The 18,438-nt window shown below is 42.0% G+C and overlaps 1 protein-coding gene across 1 annotated transcript in view; it reads left to right on the top strand.

Moving 5' to 3' along the window:
• The first annotated feature begins 16,823 nt into the window (after positions 1-16,823).
• Positions 16,824-18,438, top strand: part of CYRIA (CYFIP related Rac1 interactor A) — a 57,652-nt gene continuing 56,037 nt past the window's right edge. Inside the window, exon 1 of the mRNA XM_082306313.1 lies at positions 16,824-16,907. The gene's annotated coding sequence lies outside the window, so the exon portion shown is untranslated. The remainder of the gene's footprint in view (positions 16,908-18,438) is intronic.

Below are 18,438 nucleotides of genomic sequence, written 5' to 3'. Positions count from 1 at the left end.
AGCAAACAGGAGGAGAAGAGGGAGTAGAAAGCAGGAAGGAGAAGGATGAGTAGGCTTCACTGTCAAACTGGCGTCAGTGTCAAGAAAATGCCACGTTTACTACTAGGCAGCTAATAACTGCATATGACCATGACAAAAGCACATTATGTTTCTAAAATGCAAGGCGCTGAACAACCATGTAATGACGGGAAAGTTGAAACACCTTCCTGATGGAATTGCGGACCAAGAAATCTGTAAAGAAGGAAAAGAGATGGAGGACTGAATCTGAATATCCTTCAAAGGCAGTTCTGAAGAACTGTACCAGTTCAGATGAGTACCGGCTCTTGTGCAGCCTGAAGATTTAATATTGAAGGAGGTACATAGATATCCTTAGCCAGAGGACTGTGAAGCATCTATAAGTTAGTCGGATGAGGGATGAGAGAAACCTTTAGAATCTAATATTACACAAATACATGTGTTCCTATATTTACATTAAAACTGTGTTTTATAAGCTTTTATGTAAATATTGTTTATATTTGCTCATATGCCTTCATAATGAGAAGACTGGTCTCTTTGGCAGCTCCCAGTTGGGTGACCTGGTTCTGTTCCCCATCCCGTAAGCCTGGAACTTGGAAGGGTCGGACATCATAGTAATGGATCAAAGTTTAACACCTTGCTCTTTCACGTGAATTGAAAACAAAGAGACCCAGAAAATGAAGTTTCATAGAAAGGAAAGAAAGTGAGATGATAGAGAAAATAACCTGTGTTTCACAGTAGTCAGGGAAGTGTGAAACTTTATTAAAAGTGATTTTATATGGCTTAGGTTTTTTTTTGGCTTTACTTTTAAAGAACATTAGTGATTATTGTAATATGGCGTTTTTGTTGCACCTCCATGCATTCTGTATCATCTCTAACTATTGTATCTATCTCTGGGAAAGTTATTAATATGGCAATTTTTTAACTGTCTTGAATTTTGCACACTAGATTTTCCATGAAAAACCAAGGGAACAAAGAAAAAAAAAACACTAAACAAGTATTCAAATGAAAGATGGTCTCTCTAAAAAAAATCATCTTGAAATAAGCCAGCAGACGTCCCAGGGGTGTTCTTTTACAAATATTGTCGCAGCTGGAATGAATACCTCCTGCAGCCTAAGGCTGCGACCATAACTGGTCTGACTTTGTTACAAGTCATCCCAACAGGAAGAAAAAAAAAAAAAAAAAAAAAATGTAGCAACATTTTAAAGACATGCAATGACTCTTGAGGCTATACTCATTGACTGTGACACAAACATCTAATGTTCCTAGTGTCACTTCCTCCAATCCGCACTTTAGTATGTGCAGTATTTTTTTTTTTTTTTTAATAGAAGATCCTATTTCACTAGAACTTTTGTAAGGGCTTTTTAGAACTGGTTACATAGCAGCTGCCAAGACCCATATTTGACACTTCCTTTGAATGGCTAAGCCTTCTCTCAAGTGACCTCTCTGGTCGCAGTTAGGACACCAGCCCTGCAGTTTGTTACTTTTCTTTTAGCATGCTTATAAACAAAAACTAACTGAAAGTGTATACCTATAAAGAAGAAAAGCCATACAAGGCTTGATCAAGAACCGACCTGTATGTTTACAAATGTCTACAAACATTTGACTTGTGATAGATCCCATGTTACATCTGTATGTCTGTAGTGCCATATATGGATCTCTGAGGCAAAAAGCAATGAAATGTCCCAGCAGACATTGCTGGACTGCCAGAAATGCCAGCCTCTGATGAAGATTGGGAACAGACCTGTACTAAAAAGGGTCCCTGGATTTTTAAATAACTGTTAAGAAAAATAATTACTATTTTCTGACAAAACCAGTGAGAAGACAGAATTTAGGAGCTTTGCTTTTCTTAGAAAACTTTTTGCTCAAGCCTAGTATATACTAGTTTCTATTAAAATTAAAATTTCTTACAGGCGTAGAGTTGCAAAATAATTCAAACATCACGGTAGGGGGGTCTGGCCCTTGCAGGGCCGTGGCTGACCCTGGTCCCCCACCCCAGGCTCTGGCACTGGGGGGCTGTGCTGGAGGAATGCGGGCACCCTCGGCTCTCCACAGCCCTGTCCAGCCCCTCCTCCTGCTGCTCCCTGAGCATCATTTGAAGCACAGAATTTCCCAGTCCTTCCCAAGGTGTCTTCTGCAGAAAATGAACGGGACAAGCTCAACAGTCCACATCCTTTGCGTGGCACCTCCAAGGGCAGCTTCGATCACAAGGAGTGGCCAGGCTGGCAGGTAGAGCTCTGCTCTTGTGCCTTGCTCTTAGCGTGCATCAGGAATGTGTTGACAGTTTGTGCCCCTCACATGACTAAAGCAGAGTAACTATTTCTGCTTCCTAGAATGGGCTTAATTTGTGAAATAAGGGTGTAGATCATAGAATCATAGAATGCTTTGGGGTGCAAGGGACCTTTAAAGGTCATCTAGTCCATCCCCCCTGCAATTGGCAGGGACATCTACAACCAGATCAGGTTGCTCAGAGCCCCATCCAGCCTCTCCTTAAATGTTTCCAAGGATGGGGCATCTACCACCTCTTTGGGCAACCCGTTCCAGTGTTTCACCACCCTCATTGTGAAAAATTTCTTCCTTATATCTAGTCTGAATCTACCCTCTCTTAGTTTAAAACCATTACCCCTTGTCTTATCACAACAGGCCCTTGCTCTAAAATGGCAGCAATTTTAAGCAAAGGCTCAAATCAAAGCTGTAGGAAACACTACTGATGAAATGTTATCTGCGAAATAAAGTGGGCATTTTGAGAACTCGTTTCCAGATTAAGCCATCATATTTCAGCCTCAGCCCCAATTACCACAACTTGCATTCATCACTACAAGCATCATCTATATGTTTTGAGATGATAGCTGCTATAAAAAGGTAGATTTCTATAATCATGTTACATTTTTGTCAAATACATTGTAAGATTTCTTCTTTCTCTTTCCTTCATAATACGTATTATTGCTACAGCTATATCAATATTCCCAGCCCATTACTGCTGTTCTTAGCAACTTATCCAGGCCACCACAGCCATTATGCCTTACTGAAGAGCACACAGTGCAGCACAGTCCTAACGTGTCCAGCTGTGAATGAGAAAACAGGGATGAAGAGTCACATTTTTCCTTACTGCATGCAGGTAGTCTCTCTGTAATTAAAGCTATCAGAGATTTTCTTCATTAGATTCTCCCTTGGCTCCCTGAAGTTCCACTCGCAAACTTCATTAAAACTCAATCTGTGCAATGTTTTTCTGTGCAAGGTGTAGAAAGTCTCCCTTGAGAGCAATTGTTTGTGAAGTGATGGGGTTTTGCTGCTCTGTAAAATAGTCCTAATATTTCTGTATATACACAAACACAGGTTACTTTTTACACATGCGAGTACTTCACGAGTAGTTCCTTTAATTTTGTTTGAGCTATATCAGCTTATGCTAACATAAACTGGCCCTCGACAGCTATAGGGCTATGTAGGTACAGTATTATAAACCTTGTAAGACTTCAAAGATGAATTCTCATTACTGAAGTTTTTTAGGTTCTATTATATGCACAAGAAAAAGTTTCAACCTGAAGGAAAGGAAATCAGAATGCTCAGGTTTATTTAAGAAAATCTAATATCACTGTTCATTTTCAGCTCTTACTTTACAACTTCGTTCTTCATGTTTTCTGTATAAATCTCCTCTTGGTATGTTTGTGGCTTTTCACAAACATTGCAGTCTAAAAGTTCAGTGCCAGCTAACTTTGTCTTCTATCACTTTTTTCAATGACAAGAATGTGCGCACATGTGTTTCCTGCTCGAGGTGAGGTTCATATTTACAGGATATGGAAAGTTAGCATGACAAAAGTAATGACTCTGTAGAAGGAAATTCACTTTCGTTAACACGCATCCTATTTACTCTACTGTCACCTCGCATGATATGCCGCATGCCATTTCAGACACTGAAATGCTTTCGGTGAAAACTTCCTGCACAGAAAATGGAAACTTTGACAAAAAAACAACAATAACAAAAAAGAAATGGCTGAGTTTACCCTGGAAAAAATATATCAGTTAGATCCTTTCCTCATACACCCATTCAGCTTCCATCGAGTCCACTGGTCACATATGAAAGTCATCCCAGAAGATGATATTGAATTATTTGGTTTAAAAAAAAATTGCTGAAAAAAAACTTTAATTTTTTTACCCTCTGCATCCCACTCGCTGAGAGGCCTGGCTGTCTTCAAAACTGTTTTCCAAAACATTTTCATTATGCGTGAAGCTTAATTCTTCTGGCAGTGGCTGAGGAAGGATTCCCAGTCAGCAGAAAAACATCCAGGGAGATTGGACAAGGATCCTCAGCAGCTAATCCTAACCTGTAGGTTTACTGTGGGATGAAGAAGGAAAGGAGTAAGTTTGTATTCATAAATCCTCAAAAAATGAAGCCAGAGACCCAGTCACCAACTTAGAAACACCACATTCAAGCCAGTGTCTGGATTTGCAACGACAGGAGAACTGCAAGGCTGGCTGATACTCTGTCTACAGGCGGGCACCACAAGAACGAGTCATTTAAAGGAAATCATTTTCCACGCACTTAACACTACTACAAGCCCTCTGCACTTAAAAACTGGGCTCCACATGATTGCAACTCAAAGCTCTGAAATTAGTATAAAACTAGGAGAAATTCCCATGAATTAGTGCAAAGATTTCTTTTTTACCTTTTTTTAGGGTTACTATAACAATAATGGGGAAAAAACTGTTTATTTGAATGTTGTCAGAAATTACGTGCTTTGCATTTTTGTTTTAAAAGTGGAATATTTTGGATGCTGATTTCACTCAAGATTATAATCACCTGCAACAGTTCTTTTGCAAAGGCTATAACACTAAAATTTAAGAGGATGGAATTTAACCATATGAGAAATTATATTCTGTGAAGCAAAATTTGACCATAAGTCAGCTCATATGAATGACTGAACTGAGAGTCATGGAATAATATTCTTCTCTGCTCTGTGATGCATGAATTTAATTTTGCACAGTGATATGGATCACTGAAAATGATCATTTCCAGGGTTATGGAAGAGCTTGCCGCTGGTTAGAAATCACAGAGTGCAACTGAATTTAGGTACAAAAAGGCTGAAAATCAGTTTAAAAGTCTGAAGTTTTAGCTTTTGAGAAAAAAATATGCGAATGGTTCACTAGTTACTAAAATACACCAAGTGTTACAACAGCAAGAGCATGTAGACATTACTTGTGTAATAAAAATATGGGTGGTAACAAATTATATTGCTGTGAAGAACAGATGAGGAGAGACTGAAACCTGATGCTGCCTTTGAACTTTAAAATTTTGACTTAATAAGCTCTGCACTGGTGCTGCTTAGCAAAGAGCTGTCACGAAAGACAGATTTGTTTCACAGCAGAGTTGCTTTATTAAAAATCCTCAGCATTTCCATAAAGTACTGATTCAGAAACAGAAGGAGGAGTTACACTGAACTTGACTGCTGACCTGACAGTGAGAATGGAGTTATTGTACCCAGAACTGAATATGCATATCTACGCTTCTTCTCGCTGAGCTTCGCATGGCAGTTACCCTCGGAGAGGGAGGAACCCTTTAGAGATCTGAAAGTTGCTGAGGGCCAGACATTGAAACCCTGAACCTGAACCCTAAAGTCAGTAGGTATCATAGCCGTTAAGACGTTAAAATACAACTTTTAACCTTCTTCCTTTTTCCTTGATTTGCTGTAGGGTAATCAATGGACTGCAAGCCATGTGCAGCAGCATGGCCCACGTTGTCATCTTTGTGCTATTCAGCAAACTGCAAGCTAGATGTGCTCAATTAATAGTGAAGATTGTCAGGGAAGCAGAGCTGGAAATGCTTATTTGGTACTGCATGAATTGAACCTGCTTGTTTGAATAAACCACTAATTACCTCATTGACTCTTTTGCATTAAGCCTTCTCTTTATACTGTGCTTTACTTGGTGGGAAGGAGTCAGTACCGTTCAGTACAAAACGTGATACAAACTAATGGTTGGGAAGGAAAAGCTCTAATGGCACATTATGTGTTGTTCATTGCATGGCTTTCCCTATTACTGCTGAACATTCAGGATAAAGAAAATATCACCTGTAATCATTGGTTGCAAAAATAAAACACACGGAAAGGAAATTCATTCCTTCCTCTGGAACCTCAGCAAAAGGCAGAGCTCCTTTCTGCTCTGCATGCAGTACTAGGAAGACCAGCATCCACCTAAGTCTCGCATTTTTTTCAGATTTTAACTGAATTTCAAACTCTGTGATGACGATAGATCTGATTATGATTTGATCCAGTAATGATGGCAAGAAAAGGTATCTTATTTGTTTTCTTCCCTGCCATCTTTGAGACATAGAAGCTGTCTTATCCAGGAAATTTTTTAACGCTTTTTCAACTTTCATCCATGGTTTTCTTCTGTCTTCGTCCTGACAGAAGCTGTGGCACAGTTAGACATTTTCTTGTTAAGGGTGCACTGAGATACAGCTCTCAGTTCGGTGCTACAGTTCCTTTTAAAAATGACACCTGCAGCAGTAAGCCATGTCTCATAAGCAAAGAAAAGTAGAAAATGCACTGAAAGACTTAAAGCAGAGAATATGCTTCATTGCTGTTACAAAAGCTATAAGGAGCCGACAAGAAGCTTTTTATGAGTTTCATTTGTCTTATGCAAAATTAATTGTTCTACAATTCAATGCTCAGTTGTTCCTTCTAACAACTGAATGAACATAATTTTTGTCATAGGAGAAATAGCTTTCTGTTGCCACCTATTAATAAGCTAGAAGACTGTTTGCATATCACGTTGTCAGAGAAATACTTTGTTTTGCACTGCAGTGACAAAGCTGAAATAACTGTGCAAGGTAGAACTGCAGGACGTCTAACTAGGGCTGTTACAAGAAGCCATGCCAATGCAACGAGACACTCCTTCTGCCTCCTAGAAACTTCTTGTCACTATTGGTAAGTGAGGAGCTCCACTCCCTGGAATAAAAGCTCAAGGCAACATCATGATCTGAGATGGCTTTGGGGTGAATGAATCCCAAAAGACATAACAGGGAGGGGGACAGGGGATTAGGATAGGTGGCGTTATTGGGTAAACAGAAGAAAGTGAGATGGAATAACATTTATTTCCTATTCATAACAGTTGATGGGAAAAATGAGGCAAAGACTTACTGTCTATTGTATATTGCTATTAGGGGGGAACGAACAGCAGCTTTCTAATGCTCATGAGAAGGTCATCAAGAAGACAGGGCCAGGCTCTTCAGACTCATATATGGCAGGAAGAGGAGATACAATGCACGTAAGTTGAAAGAAGGGAGGTTCAGACTAGAGGTAAGGACAAGCCTTTTCACCACGAGGACAGTCAGCAGTAGAACAGCTTGCCCAGAGAGGTTTTGTAGTTTCCATTCTTGGGAGCTTTCAAGACCCAGCTGGATAAACACCAGAATAACTTGGTCTGATCTCACAGCTGACCATGCTTTGAGCAAGATGTTGGACTAGAAACTCACTGAAGTCCCTTCCAACATGAATTATTTTATGATCCTGTGATCCTATGATTGTTCAATTTATTGTGAAAACAGGTCTTTTTCCACCTATACAAATGAACTTTCCATTTATCCTTATAATTGACTCGGCATTAATTACTGTTCATTAGAAACATCTGCTTGACTGCTGACTGTTGACTTTTAATAATTACTGCTGTATTTATCTTTCAGATTAGTAATATTTTATTTCATTTACATATAGACTCAATGCTTGCAAGAAGAGATGTAACGGTTATTTAGAGAACGGAGGAGAATATGTTTAGCTTTCCTAGTTTAGATGCCAGGAAAGGACCACCTAGTTTACTAAAAATAAGGACATTTACCTTTTTTTAAGTAGTTTTAACATCATCTAGCAGGATGATGGTATATGGGCTATAATTTTCTGTCTTATTACAGTTGGAATAAAGAATAACGCTTTTTTGGGAAGTGAAGAAAGCATTATCTCAATGTTCCTAACACTTCTATTGCTGTGCTGTTTGTATTACAAACCAGACAAATCATAGTCTAAGCTTGGAATGCCTAGATTGTAGAGGACTTAAAATGTTTCCATGTTGGCACCATCTCAAATGGAGTCTTTAACAGTGCTGTTGTTACACTTAAATTTTCTTTGAACTTTTGACTAAAAGAGAGAAACACTCCTTTTTAAAGAGGTACCATTCTTGATTTTTCAGCTTTTAGGTGAAAAAAAATAATGGAATGTGGGGCTTTTTTGTCAGATGACTAAAACATGTAAGACAATTTTAAATCATAGAATGGTTTGGGTTGGAAGGGACCTTAAAGATCATCTAGTTCCAACCCCCTTGCCATGGGCAGGGACACCTTCCACTAGACCAGGTTGCTCAAAGCCCCATCCAGCCTGGCCTTGAACACTTCCAGGGATGGGGCATCCACAACTTCTCTGGGCAATCTGTGCCAGTGCCTCACCACCTTCATAGTGAAGAATTTCTTCCTTATATCTAAGCTAAATCTACCCTCTTTCAGTTTAAAGCCATTACCCCTTGTCCTATCACTACATGCCCTTGTAAAAAGTCCCTCTCCAGCTTTCTTCTAGGCCCCCTTCAGGTACTGGAAGGCTGCTATAAGGTCTCTCCAGAGCCTTCTCTTCTCCAGGCTGAACAACCGCAACTCTCTCAGCCTTTGCTCATAGCAGAGGTGCTCCATGCCTCTGATCATCTTCATGGCCCTCCTCTGGACTTGCTCCAACAGATCCATGTCCTTCTTATGCTGGGGACCCCAGAGGTGGATGCAGGACTCCAGGTAGGGTCTCATGAGGGTGGAGTAGAGAGGGAGAAGAATAAAACTTATTTATCCTCCTTGTTCTTAAATAAAAATGGAAAAGAAAACAGAGAGGAGTCAGTCTTCTACTGCCTTGCATGTAGGATAGGTCCTCTACAATTTGTGAAATATGGGTGAAGAGAAAAAAAGAACCCTGCAGGAAAAATCATTAGATTTACAGCTAGTGATTTATATCTACCTTGAGATTTATTTTGACAGAGCAAACAACAGATAAATCCAAGTGACTTTAATAAAAAACTTATAGCATGTGCTTTAAGTTTTTTGCTATATCAGAAAAGCCAAATAATTATAGAAGAGAGAACCCGGTTTTCAATTCCTTAAGTCTGCTGAGCGCTAGGCAGACACACGCTCCAGGAACAACCTGCCCGTCTCTCTCCATGTTGTGCTGGAAGTTGTCACATTTACTCATGTCTTCTTGCAGAGTTGACAGGGTGAGCATATCATAACATGGTTCAGTCAAAATGAGGTGACCCGGGAAAGACCTGCTACTTAAACTGTTTAATCTAACCTGTCTCGTTTTGACTACATTAGCAGATCATGCCAGCAAATCTTAGGGCACAATAAACACAGGCAAGAAGTTGACAAACAGCTGGGAGTGGTAATGTCCTTTACCAACACAGTGGAACTGAGAAGGCAACATCCACAACATCCATAACATTCATAACATAATGCTTCTTTCTACAAAGGAGAGCCTGGACCCTGCAAATCCTTTCCAAATACTCCATGCAAGACAGGGTATTAGATCTTATTTGATGTATTCTTTAAATAATTGTGCCGCATACATAGAACATGTATTAAATACAGCATTTAAAGTTGCAAAGTTAAGATTTCAAGAATTAGGAAATATCAGAGTCAACATTTTAATATAACTTTCATGTAGTCCAGTTGGGCACCTGCCCTGCTTCCTGGCTGAGTCAGAGCCTATGTGTGTTTATAAAGATCAGGCATTCATGCATATGGAGTTTGCAAAAATATCATAATGTATATGTATTGGGATCCACACTGAGATTGTATAGGCAATTTAAATCCTGGCTTTTCTTGTTACAAAAGCTAATAATCTAATTTAGCAACCCAACTGTCATGGTTTAACCCCAGCCAGCAACTAAGCACCACCCAGCCGCTTGCTCACTCCCCCACCAGTGGGATGGGGGAGAGAATTGGAAGGGCAAAAGGGGAAAACTCCTGGGTTGAGATAAGAACAGTTTAATAACTAAAGTAAAATAAAAATAGAACAGTAGTAATAGTAATAATAACAATAATAATAAAAACAAATAATAATAATACAATAGTAATACAAAGCAAGTGATACACTGTACGCAATTGCTCACCACCCGCCAACCGATGCCCAGCATGTCCCCCAAGCAGCGATCGTTGCCCTCCCCCCCCCGGCCAACTCCCCCCCGCTCATATACTGAGCACGACGTCATGTAGTATGGAATAGCCCCTTGGCCAGTCTGGGTCAGCTGTCCTGGCTGTGCCCCCTCCCAGCTTCTTGTGCCCCCGGCAGAGCAGGGGAAGCTGAAAAGTCCTTGACCAGTGTGAGCACCACTTAGCAACTACTTAGCACTACTTAGCACTGCTTAGCAAGAACCAAAGAATCACTGTGTTATCGACATTGTTCTCATCCTAAACCCAAAACACAGCCCCATACCGGCTCCCAAGAAGAAAATTAACTCTATCCCAGCTGAAACCAGGACACCAACCATTACTTTAACACAATTGTGTAATGTCCTGTAACAATCGCTCATCACTTCATACATCATCAAATTGGAGTCCTGACCTTTTAACTCTCTAAAAAAGATTTCAGTCAAACTCAAGTTCACTGACTGCCATGTAGTAATGGGGCAAAATTAGATGACTGAAATTTCCATTCTCGTCAGCTATGTCCTCCTTTCCTTTGATGGAACCTGTTATACTCAAGGAAAGCTCTACTGGTTATCTCATGAAGTGAATATTGTGTTGGTCAGTACCATGTATAAAGGTAAATTGAAAAAGGGTCCTAGGCCACCTGAAACCTTCAGTGGCTCAGGAGTTGCTTCAGAAGCTGTTCAACCACTCTTGCTACATGTACACTTAATTCTGATACAAGGACTGGAAAAGTGACTGAGGACCATTTCAGTTGTCCAATTTGAATTTATTCTGGGTATAACTGAGTCCTACTGGTCAACAGAGGAAGATTATTGTCTTAACGATAGCTATCATGTTCACTGAGGACTAGCTGGTAGGGTTCTGGTTCACTCTACCAGCTATGCTGCTACAAAAAATTTCATTTATTGTTGTTGCTTTAGAAGGAACTATGTAGGCCTGGCTGTTAGAGTATTCAGGTTCAGTGATTTTGATCCAGGCTGAAAGCTCTTGAAGAACACAAGTAAAAAAAAAAGGAATTAATTATTTTTATAAACATTCTGCACTTATGAGGGTATTATATGCAGTACGTTTCTATAAACGGCTTTGTCCCAGCTGAACTCCTTACATCTTCTCAAAACAAACAAAAAAGGTTTTGCTAATAATAGAATACAATGAAAATACACAGGTTTCTGTAAACCTTCTTCTACAGCAAATGCAAACAAATCATTCACACATACCCACTAAAACCAGAAGGTAGCTTTCTGAAAAATGTCCTTTCAATGATATTCACACACAATATGATAGAAACTCCCTATATATCACTTAAACTTCGTGTTTGCTGTAGATACCGTGTTAGCTTATCAAGTTATCAAGTCAGCATGCATAGACATGGTCAGTGTTTGGAGCCTCTGCTCTTCCTCTTCCCTCCATAAGTTCTGTGTGAGTTTGGGGAAAAACGCAGCATTTTCAACTCAGAAAATAACAAAGCAGAATCAGAACCGTGGTGTGGGATAATCATTACTTCACAGGACACAGCTTGGGTTGCTACTGCTTTCCATTTTGGAGTGAAAGTATGTGAATCATGTCAGATAAACATTTTAGCTGGGTAGATACATTGAAGGAAACATTTAATAGATTATTTAAAAAAATATATGACTCACATAGATTCCTAGTCATCTATCTATAGCTCTGAACGATGGAAGTTATCCATTTTGAATTCTCATTATTCTTGCAGTATTGGTTACCTCATTTGCATAAAATGAATAGAATAAATTGTTACGAGTCCAAAAATATACGGTTGCCAGGATACATCTTGCTAGATGCAAATGAAAATGGGTTTGTGCCGACCAGCTTAAAATAGTTTGGTACTTAGACATTTTCCTATTAACATTAATAGTGACAAATGAAGCATTACATATCCAGTGAGGTATTGACATTATTACTATTTGTTTTTCAATAGGAATATTATTTCAAGCAAATCTGAACTAATTTTTGCACAACGTAATTCCACGAAAATACCCTGCAGTTTCATTGTAGAAGCAGCATACAGAATGAATAAATATTCCATGTTTGCTTCTTGATAAACTTTTGAATTCAAAAGGTAAGTTTCCTGTTAATTCTTTTTATGATTTTCAGTGCTACAGCATTACCAACAAGCACCTATCAGTGTATAGAAAAACTATTATTATGCTTTGTCCATGTATATGTGGATAAGGTAGTTACAACCAAGAAATGTACCCCAAAAAAAAGTTCTAGGGTCTAACCACATTCCTATACAATTACATAGCCAAGTCCCATTATTTAATATATATTATTCTGATTTGCTAAAAAATTACAAAAATATAATTATTTTTATTTTAAGCAATATATTTTATAAATCTCGACTATTTTTAAGCAGTATGCATGCATATTCATATCTTTAAAAGCCTATACCAGAAGCTTAATCATATCACTTTTCTGAGTAAAGTTATTTAATTTGTGTAAGACTGGCAATGAAAATGAATCTGCATTGAATGCCTAATGAAGATAATTAATGTATAAAATAAATACATTTTTATTGTGTGCCGTTCAAAGTGTGCACATGTATTTTAAAGGGGATTATATTTCCTACATATTGATTTCCAAACAGGTAGATAAATATAGATCAGATTTCCAGATGTATTCAGTCAAGAATTCTGTATTTTTGGTGAGTGGTGTAGCTGCTCTAATCTGCCATGACTGGTCCCTTGCCAGCAAAGCGCTGGCTGCCCATGCTTCTTCCAATGTCATGCATCAGTTGAAACAAGAAATAAACTGGGGAGTTACTGCAATGAAAGCTCAATGTATGCTGAGAAAGAAAGCTCTTCAATTTGAAGATATCTACAACAATTGAGATGCAGGAGTTTTCTCTGCCCCCTTAGTAATGGTTGTTTCTCTGAGAGGAGAGAAAAATACCGACAAAACCACAGCAGCATAATTCTCTCATAGGAAACAATTTCAGACACAATTCAGAGTTGTAAAATGATAGATTAACTCCCTCCTCTCCTCTTTTTGTTTATTATGTCTCAAAAGTTACTGGCTTTACTCCTAATTTTCAGTGGTATAACTGAGAAGAAAATTATGTCCCTAAATTCCAAAATAGCACTGAGGTTTGTCTTCACAAGTGATGAGCAGCTACAATTCCAAACAATATCAGTGGTACCGTGAATTATGCAAGTGATGACAGGATCGTACTGAATATTCATATAATTTACTTCCTAGAATACATTAGCCTTTTTTTCTGTGTTAAACACAAAAATAAAGTACTTCCAGACTGAGGAGATGATTAAGGGGCTGATTCAATAGTCACTGAAATTGAAGACACTTTCCTTTGAATTTGGTAATCTCTGAGCTGGGCTCTAAACCTTTCTTTTCTGAGAATGCTCTTTGTACTAACCTTCTTCATTTCAGTCTGCACAGAGCTAAAATGAGCATTAAGAAAGATGTCCTTTTATTCCACAAATCAACTCCTACATGTAATACTTGAGAAAACTGCTGGATAAATACATTAGTTCTGCTTAGCAAGTTAAACATCAAAGGCTGAAAACTCATATTCCCATCTGTTCTGAGGCTGCTGGTTGCATCCAGATGATTATTAGTGCAATTCTGCATGAAGCCATGAGTTTCAAGACTTGCAAGGCACCATACTCTCTACAGAAGACTAGACAACACTGTTCTATGTAGATAAAAATTCAAATATTTGCCAACATTGTAGATGACTTTATGAATCATTCCTCTTTCGAAAAAAAATTCTCTATGTCACCATTCAAATTACAGCAGATGTTAAGGCCAGCATCTAAAAAATTTGGGAGATGGCTGCTATGCCCCAGTTGAGCCATGGCAACTGGTTGTGTATGCCTTGTCATAAGTGTGAAATAAAATGTGTTAAATTCCCCTGAGATTGGAGATTGCAAATCAATTTGGATGGAATTCAGTGCAAGACTCAGATTCCTAAATTTTAGATGTCTGTATGCAGGTGTCTTCAGCTAGCTGTATAAGTTTCCACTATACTGAAGACAGATTCACTTGTGTAGCAATGGGCACTCTGAGCTACTGTATGGGATCTACAGGAGACCTGATGCTTCTGGAAGTGCAGTAGAAAACAAGGCAAGATACCCAAGGGCATCTTAAAAAGCCCTGAATGTTTCTGCTCACCCCACCTGTGCATCAATGGAGCCTGGGTAGCGTTGAGCTATGACAACACAGCCTCTTAGCAGGTCGTCCATTGCATTGCCCACCAGACGATTGCAGGCATCTACCTGCTTCTTGTGATGTGTGAGACACTCATATGAAAGCACCAGACCTGCACCCTATTACTGACTGTAATGGGAGATCAGACACCTAATTAATGTCTAAGAACATGCAGGTGTCTGTATACCTAAATTTAGAGGCACAATTCACCCGCGTATATGCAAGCACATCCTTTCACCTGAGAAAGTTTAGGGTGTTAGAAGTACTGGGATGGAGCTGGAAGAGATGAGACAGAACTTTATGGGAATCCTGCACCTCTTCAAAGCAAAAACTGAGTGCTATGTGAGATCCCTCATGGAGTCCAAGTGATTAGAGATTACTCTATTGAGGAATCTGAACCCTACACCACGTGCCTCAAACTGAATGCGTCACACCAGCACTGGGGGAACAGTTTTGCACAGAGAGTTACTGTAGCTTGGCTAATAGGCAAGTAGCCGGTTAAACAATTATTTCCTGGTCTCTAACATCGTTGTCCGAAGCTGAGAATCTGAAATCTATCACTCGCCTGCCATTCCCCCTACAGGCTGTTCAACTTCAGCCTTATGGCAGTATGTGATGCTAAAGCTATGTAGATGTTCTACAGTTCATTTAATCGATATATAACAGTCCCTTTGTTTTGGCAGGATTTAAAAGTTGGACTTTTCTAACTCCTAAATACTACCCATATCCAGAATAAAAATATTCTTCTGGATAAGTCCCTGATGCATTCTGTGCAGACAATCTGAGAGCATACATAACATGCACTAATAAAGTCAGAATATTTCCAAATGATGGGTGACAGCTGCCTCTTCTTTTGTAAAAGCATCCAGTTAAAGACATGTCCATTATACAGCAGTCAGAAGGCATGCCTCAGAAAAATAAGTAAAAGGGGACATTAAGCTGCTGGCTGGGAATCTGAGGTTTAGTTCTCTCTCCTGGTTCAAGTTTTCCATGTGACTGTTCTTCCCGCTTGAAAGTGGAGCAATGCTATTTACTTCTTTTAAAAGGTACTTTGAGACTTGTGGATAAAAAAATGCAAGCCAGCAGCTTAGTGTTCTACTAAGCTGGGTGCTGTAAGGGTAGCTATATTAAATATGTGCTACAGTAACAGACACCAAGCCTTTTAATAGACTAAGTATGTCACTTGAATTATTTTCTAACTAGAAAATTTGGAATTTTCAGACCACCGAAGAACAATTCAAGGACATCTGGATACAGCCTGGATAAAGGAAAGAAGTTGAAATGTGCAAGTGATGCTGCTGTGGGATGCTTGCTCAGTGGGAGTGACAGGGCAGAGGGTCAAGTCAGCAGCAGACCCTACATGCTCGCAGCTCTACCAAACTTCTCGGCTTCACAGCGCTTCAAAACTTGCCTTATTCATGAGAATCACACCTCTCCGTGCGCACAGGCCGTTTCTTCAAGGTGTCTGCCCCAGGCAGAACACAGCTGTGAACTCTCAGGTTCGCTGGGACAGTGCTGTAATGGCTTTGTGGTCAGCGTCATGGCTTCTCACATGTAAAGTGTTCAGCAAGCAAAACCCTGGTATGAACAAATAACAAGATATTTCTATGCTGTACTTCCAATATTGTTACTTGTACACTTTTTTTTTTCTTTTTTCTTTCTTTCTTCCTGTAAATGACTCATAGACTGGCTTTTGGGGAAGGGGGAAACCAAGTGCCGCGCAGCCACTCTTGCAACTTTAACCTTATTTAACCCTCAAAGCAGCAAGAGGAAGTACAAAGTATTTTCATGAGCTGTGAATGGGCTCAGATCTGTTTTTGACGTCTTGAGGAAGTACTGCCTTCTGCAAAGCCAGAAGTGCAAAAAAACCCGCATTTGCAGTCCCACTGAACTCATTTACACACACACACACACACACTCCCGACCCCCCCCCCAAAAAAAAAAAAAAAAAAAAAAAAAAAAAAAAAAAAAAAAAAAAAAAGAGCCCATCAGCTGGGAAGAGAGGGGATGGGATCCCTGCAGAACGGGGCGGGTTTGGGTCAGGGCCCGTGTCCCCGGGCGGGGTGCCGCACGGGTGACAGTGGCACGGGTGCCGGCCCTTATTTCTAAGCAGACACCCCAGACCCCCCCACCCGCCGGACTGGGGCGCCTGAGGGTCCCCGCGTACGGTCTGTGCGGAGCTGGGGAACCCCCGTTCCCCTCCCTCAGCGCCGCGCTCCCCCTTCCCCATCCGCCGCCCTCCCCAGGACCCCTCCACCCGCTCCGGCCCCGGGAGCGGCGGAGGGCGCCCGGCCCCCCCTCGGCCCGCGGCGGCGGGAGGCGGGTCCGAGGGAGCCGCGCCCGCCCGCCCGCCCGGGGCCGGCCGCCGGCGGGAGCCGCACGCAGCCACCGCGGGGCGGGCCTGCCAGCGTCGCGCTGTGCCGGGGCGGGCTGGGCCGCGCAGCGCAGCGCCGCCGGCTGTTTCTGAGGCGCGGGGGAGGCGCGGGGGATGGACGCGGGTCCCTGCAGCGGCGAGCGGCGACGGGCGGCTCAGGTAAGCGGGGGGGGAGGCACGGCGCGGCCGGGTGCCGCTCGTTCCCTCAGCGCCCCCCGCATCAACCTCGCCGGCGGCGGGGCGGGGACGGGGCTTTGCAGCCCTTCTCCTCCCGCAGGGCTCCCCTCGCCCCCGCGCCGTCTCCGCTGAGCCCTCGCTGCCGCCGTTGTGGCCGCTCCTCGGTCCGGGGTCACCCCTCCCCGGCCGGCCCGGGCCGCAGGCGGCGCGGCCGCCCCTGCCCCTCGCACCGCCGCCGCGGGGGCGGCCTGGCGGCGGGGCCGGGGGAGACAGGCGGTGGCGGGGGGGACGCCGGGGGACGCGGCCAACTGTTGCCTGGGAGAGCGTCGGCCCCAGACCGTTGCCAGCTCCTGTAGCAGCGCGGCGGTGAGGGCTCGCTTCGCCTCGGCTACCGGCTGCGTTTGGGAAAGGCATCGGTTGTGGTGCGAGCCCCCGCGGAGATTCCCCCGTTGGCCTTGCCCCAGGCGGGGGAGACGCTTCCCCACCCTGGGCCCGGGCACAGGCCCTGCAGGGTGGAAATCTCTGGCTTTTGGTGAATGCCGGAGCCGCCGCAGGGGAGGGCAGCGCCGGTGCGGGGACCTGTCTCTGCCTGCACCCGGGCCCAGGGAAGCCTGGCTTAACTCTTAACGCTGGCCGAGGATCTAATTCAGACAACACGTCGTAGTGCCTTACTGGAGTAAGTACGCCTCTGCTGTAGCGGGGGGAGAGAAGGGGATTAAGCTCACAACTTTGATTATACCGACAACTTTCTGTTCCAGCTGCTGGTGGTTGTTGGATGCAGGGTGCTATAAACACGGTGTTTCCAGAGGGATGTACCTAGGCATGAGATGAAAAACACGATCTGTAATGCTGCATTCATCTCGTTCGAATCTCGGTCCATGTTGAGATGTGTTCCAGTGAACAGATACCAGACTTGCATCTATTCTTCCTATTATTATTTTTTCCTAATTTAATTTCAAGACCTTTTAGCTTTAATTTTATTTATCTGGCTTTTGTTATGCTAAGGTCTCGGTAATATATGGCGCCACTGTGTAAAATCAAATGCTCCATAATTCGCTGGCAACACAGCAAGACTCTAAACTTCACATGCTCTCAGTGGTGTTGCTAATAACTTGCCGAGGGTGGTGATGTGGGTTGGCTTCCAGCCTGTTCCTGGTAGTCTTTGATTGCCATACAGCCGATCTTTGCACTCTGTTTTTTGCCAGCTCCTAAAGGCAGTTTGCATGTATATGGTGAGAGGATAAGTTAAGGGGGACAGGGATGTGTTTCCTTTTCTTCTGCTGTACTCACCATCTGCAAGGTCAGAAAAAAATGAAAATGACTTTGGCTGTGAACTCTTAGGTGGGGAGATCTGGAATGAAATGCTGTCGTGACATGAGGTTGCCTTGTGGGCAAAGAATTTCACATGCTCAGCAGTGCTCTACAAAAATACCCCAACTCATATTACACAGGGAAGAACCAAGATACTTCCTTTTTCTCTGTTATGCTTTTATATTTTTACAATATGTAAGGA

This window comes from Platalea leucorodia, assembly GCF_965183815.1.
Source record: "Platalea leucorodia genome assembly, chromosome: 3".
Classification (NCBI taxonomy): domain Eukaryota; kingdom Metazoa; phylum Chordata; class Aves; order Pelecaniformes; family Threskiornithidae; genus Platalea; species Platalea leucorodia.
Note: the sequence above shows the minus strand (reverse complement) of the source record. Positions and strands in the feature narration are given on the sequence as shown.